Raw genomic sequence first — 6,000 nt, 5'->3', positions numbered from 1 at the left:
ACAGGCTTTCTATGAATAGGATTAGTGCTCACTCCTCCTCCCTTCTCCACCTAAATTATGACCTCACTGAGAAAGGGGCCTGAGACAAAAACATGAAATTGGGGTATGCTTTGATTAGCTCATAGCAGCTGCCTTTCAGCTAATCATTGTGGACTACAGCAAAAAGAAGACTGTAGACACTTGAAAGATAATCTTTATGTGTTTAGCCTGTGAATTAAGCCGTTTCTGGGGTAGAGAAGTTTCTAGCCTCAGCCATCATATCTGAAAACTGCAATTTACTAGTTCTAGGAGTCAGAGACAGGGGTAGTAAAAGCTTAGAGACAGTTCAAAATCAGTAACTCAAATTTCAATCCCCTAGTGATGTTTACACAATCATTTTAACCCTTTACTTCACAATTTTACTCAGTTTTATTGATGTTTTAGCTCCTATCACTCAGTGATAGTGCAAAATTCCAGGGGGTGGGCAGGGACTCTCTAAGCAGACAAATATGTGCCTGCATCCCCCTTCCCCGGGTAACTTATCTGCCTTGCGTTTGTACTTTGCAACTTCTCTCTCCTCAATATGTGTTTGCTGGCAGGAAATGATGAGTATCTGTGAACTCCATGCTGGAATGCAGGGGGGCAGGGCTACATGGAAGAGAGCAGAGAGACAGAAATCTCAGCACCATGATGTTACACAGAAATCCAAGATGGTGTCCCCGACCCTAAGGCAGAAGGTACAGGGCTGTGTCAAGAGGCAACTGAAATTACGTACATCAGAGACAGCTTGGACTTATATCTGTGAAATGGTATATTTTTGTTAATTACAATGAATTAGAGAAAGTGTTATTTAATTATCCTGAGTACATATAAGAAACTTGTCTTCGTAGTGATAAAGCAGTTCAATATCAACCAGGCAGAGAGTAATTAATAAGATAATAAATTGGTCAAAAATAAAGTAGACACAGACAAATATAGTTGTACGTGAAGTTTTATTTATACCCTTTTTAAGATAGGAGGGTTTATCCATTTACGTAAGTAACTCAAGACAGTATAATTAATGATATATAAAAAATGTGCAAAAAATATATAAAAAAGAATAGAACATAGACATGTGTTTCCCATTAAGACAATTATACAGATGTCATCATATTGTTTATCGAATCTTGGATTATACCCCTCCATATCCTTGTGGTCCTCCGCATCCGTCCAACATCCAAGCCAAAGGCCAACTATTGTGCAACCATCATGCAAAAACAAAATTATATTCCTGTATCTCATGCTGTTAGTGTGTACAAAGTTCATCAAGGCATATAGTGAAGAAGCTGATAAGTTAATTGCTTTAACTAAGTAATTTAAACTTATTAAACTACTTTAACAGTAGGACTACCCATTTAAAGCCCCTACACCAGTTTTTTGTCTGCCTTTGCACGCTCTTTTCAGTGCAAATTGTTTGCACAAGTACTTATAAAGTGTCACAAAATTCTTCACTGAAAAGGGTGTTCTGGTGCACCGTGTGACACATTTATCGTGTAAAGTCCGACAGAATTATGCCGCTCACCATGTGTTAAAGGTGCACCAAAAATAAGTTGATGTGCTCTGTTGTAGTAGTGCAGGGAGTACCACATTCATGAATAACATGTGTCACAATTTATAAATTAGGCACACCTTTCACACCTCACAGGAAAATTGCCCGTTATCAGTTTCCACTGTTTTTGATAAACAGTATGTATGCATGTATGTACATAAAAATTCATACACATTTCCACAGAATGTACAGTACAATATATTATAAACATTATCTATTACATACATACATTTGCTTGGTATGCAGGATAACGGTACATTCACTGCCTGAAATTAGCAACTTTCTGTAGTTGTTAAGTAAGAGAAGGAGAAAGTGACTGCAGACAACCTCTATTCCCCTGGCTCTCTGTCCCGAGGATGTGAGGAATGATCATAGCCTCTGGAGCTTCCTGTACAGTGGAGCATTGGTGGAGGATTGGGTGTAAAACAATACCGTAGTAGAGAAAGCAGCACACAGCATGGCTGATGCTGCTAGTTTCATAGTTTATACGGTTGAAAAAAGACACTTGTCCATCAAGTTCAACCAAGGAAGGGTAGGGATTGGATGAGGAAGGGATTTAGGGGAAACAATCCTATATAGCATAACAATCAATGTTATTTAGCTGTAAAAAGGCATCTAGACCCTTCTTGAAGCTCTCCGCTGTCCCTGCTGTGACCAGCGCCTGAGGCAGGCTATTCCACAGATTGACCGTTCTCATAGTAAAAAAGCCCTGTCGCCTCCGGTGATTAAACCTTGGTTTCTCCAAACGGAGGTAGTGCCCCCTCGTCTTTTGATTTGATTTAATCTGGAACAACTTACCACCATATTTTTTGTATGGACCTTTCATATATTTATATAAATTAATCATGTCCCCTCGTAGTCGTCTCTTTTCCAGACTAAATAAATGTAGTTGTTTTAATCTTTCCTCATAACTAAGACCCTCCATACCCCTTATCAGTTTTGTGGCTCTACGTTGAACCCTCAAAACTAATAAGGGGTATGGAGGGTCTTAGTTATGAGGAAAGATTAAAACAACTAAATTTATTTAGTCTGGAAAAGAGATGACTACGAGGGGACATGATTAATTTATATAAATATATGAATGGTCCATACAAAAAATATGGTGGTGAACAAATGGGTCTTCTGCTGGGGGCCCACTATCAGGGCTAAGGGCCCTTTTTGCCCTTAGCGACCCCTGGCCCTGCCACAACACTAGACCCCCAGGGACATTGGCAGGAATATTATTATTAATCCCTTTACTACCACATTAGTAAATCTTTTCAAAACTTTTAAAATGTACTGTAAAAATTCATCCTGGCACAAATGAAAACACTGCCCAATACTTCCATCTCTTGTTCCTTTCATCAATCTCTTTTACACATACTGTCATATGAGACTGGTCTTATCCATTTACTGTGTGTATGGCAACATTATTTACTCACTTAATTTCTAAATATGAACAGGGCATTTTATAACTGCAGGACCAAACAAAACACAAATTGCATACATAGTTATAGGGGCCTATCTGTGTAAAATCTCCTTACATGACAAAAACATGACCAGTACTGTATTTTCGGACTATAAGGCACACCAGATTATAAGCCGCACCATCAATAAATGCCTGCTAAAATGTCTAGGTTCATATATAAGGCACACCGGATTATAAGGCACACCTGATTATAAGAATGAATGACCAGCAAGTGGCAGACCTGTGCACAATTTAAGGTAGCTGTTGTCTGTAAGTACAGTTCATATATAAAGCACACTGGACTATAAGGTGCACCTTTGATTTCTGAGAAAATCTAAGTATTTTTTGTGCATTTTTTGTGTATAGTCCAAAAAATACAATAGGTCACAGAATGTATAATTCTTTAATTTGATGTATCATATTTTGTGTTTTGTGCATATATCATAAATGTCCGAGCCAAGAGTATTTCTATTTTTTTCTTCATATTTGCACTTAAAAAAATATAAGCAATAATTTAAATCTGGGCAATAAGAAAAATGTTTTCTTGTAGTAATTTAACTTGGTTTTCTAATACAATTTATTTAGAGCCTGAAATTTTCTAAAGGAAAAAACAGATTATACAAGTATGTCTTTAGATATACTATGTGCTGTGCTTTCTTGTACTGATTCACTCTGCTGGATTTAGTTATGGATTGAACAGGGGGGAGCATGGATCCCTGCTGCATTTCTGTATAGCATCATAAGAAACCCACAAGTTAGACACTGATTTCTTTTTAACTCAGTAATAACCCCCCAGTGCTTTCAAAACATCTAACACATTGTATTGATGCTATGACTGTAGGAGCTGCAGAGTTCATGGTAACAACAGATGTCTGATGTTATCATTAGGAAATTTTCATTTACTTGTTATAATATTTGTATACAATATACAAATAACTCATAAAATCTGACCATTGAAATAAGCCTTTGGCATGTAATGATGTATTCGCATTAAACATAAATAAATAAGAAATACAGGCAATTTACATCTACATTTGCATGTCTGGGGGCCGATATTAAATCTGCACTATATAGCTAGCATCTTTCAATGCTAGTTTTGTAGAGTTAAAGGCGTGAAAATGTTGCATTTGCTGGTGCGTGTTCAGTCTTTTAGTATATCAAGCTTGTTGTTCAATGGCAGGGGGTAATATTAAGGCATATGATGCACCAGTCTTAATACATTCTCTACATTTTGTTAAGGTTTGGGTACTATATTTATTTAGGTTTGATGCAAGGTGTATGTACATTTGGAATCTCAGAACTGAATGTCGCCATGCACAGATGACTGTCCATCTTGATGTCCATATATCTTTTGTTGCCTTGTTTACGGTCCAGCATTTGGGGAACAGACTTTCCTGGACCCTGAAGAAGTAACCTAACAATTACTAGAAATGTGTCCATTAACCTTTCAACATTTTCAAAAAGCACACATTAGGCCAGTACATGAAATGCAGAGAGAATGCACAGTAAGGAAAGCAATACTGTATATCCAGGAAAGGTCAAGAGCCAGGTATATGAACTCCGATGGTGCACACAACAGCCACATGCAGCAACTCGATAGCAAGAAAGATGGCGGCACTCACCAGTTTTTGTGCAAAATACTTAATTCAATGATGCTACACACAGGGAATTGGAAATGGCCTGTTGCAACAGTATGCAATTCCTATTGTGTATCATCATTGAATAAAGTATTTTGTATGGCTGGTGAGTACTGACAAATTTTTTCCTATCGTGTTGTTACACATTAGGGCGTTACTGATAAAGACTCTTGATTTTGTCTGCATCCTTATGCTATATTATATGGGGACCCAAACTCTATGAATAGCCCGGGCCAGTGAGACACTCAGGCCCCTTTCACATGAATGTTATTTTTTTCAGTCTGCAGAATCATGCTCGTCCACATTATGGATGTTTTTTTACTCTTTGTCCCCCAAAACAGTCTATGTATCATCAATTTTTGTCACTTGCTTCTAGACTCTATTGAAACTTGGGTATGTGAAGATTTTCTAGCCATGTGGGTTTATTTTTTGGCTGAACTCTGTTTGCCTTGTTACTGTTTTAGTGGATTTGGCTTTTGTTTGGACTATCTATGATGACATTTTGGATTATTGCCATTTCGTCATGACAACATCTTTGCAGGATGATGTTCACCATTTTAGACATCGTTATTGGGTTTAACACATTGTGGGCCAGTGTCCATACAAGGGTCACTTTAGAAACCTTTTTGAAGTAATTTGTCAGGAATTGTCTATAGTGATGGTGGAGCCCACATTGACTAGTTTCCCTACTGTATTGCGGCCCTGGGTGTGAAAAAATATTAGTGTTAAAAGCTGAATTACTCAGGGACCCAATTTTACAACTATAAACAGTTATTCTTTCTGGTGCTGTTGGCCTTTGCTGACAGCAACCTCCAATTTGTATTTGTGGATATTGAGGCCCATGGGAGGTGCTCTGAAGCTAGCATTTTTAGAGCTTCCAGAATGGCTGAATGTCATTTGGTATACCAACTTTTACTCTCTGAACACGTGTCCTGTTAGTTTGCCAGGTCCTCATGAACATTTTGTTATAGGAGGCGATGAGGATTTTGGTTTATCACCTCATGTTTTGCAGCCTTACCCTGGTCACAGCTCAGTCTGTACTCTGGCAGCTACTTGAATAGTTTTTTTTTTCTAATATTCAACATATTTATGGGCAAACATGTTATTGTTTTTTATGCGAGTGCAGGGACTCGCAAGAAAAAGAGGACCCTTGATGAAGGTTGCAAGCTAATTTTGTTTGTTTAAAAAAAACAACTTTTCTATGAATAAATGGTGTAAATTACTTCAGAGATGAAATTTTGATAATAATTACCACAAAGGAAATGTGACAAGCACTAACCATGGTCCTGAATGGCAAAAATGTTTGGAAATTTACCAAACTAAAATACTGTTTCACATCCTGCAGTTTT

The sequence above is a fragment of the Engystomops pustulosus genome, chromosome 10 (genome assembly GCF_040894005.1).
Source record: "Engystomops pustulosus chromosome 10, aEngPut4.maternal, whole genome shotgun sequence".
Lineage (NCBI taxonomy): Eukaryota > Metazoa > Chordata > Amphibia > Anura > Leptodactylidae > Engystomops > Engystomops pustulosus.
Note: the sequence above shows the minus strand (reverse complement) of the source record.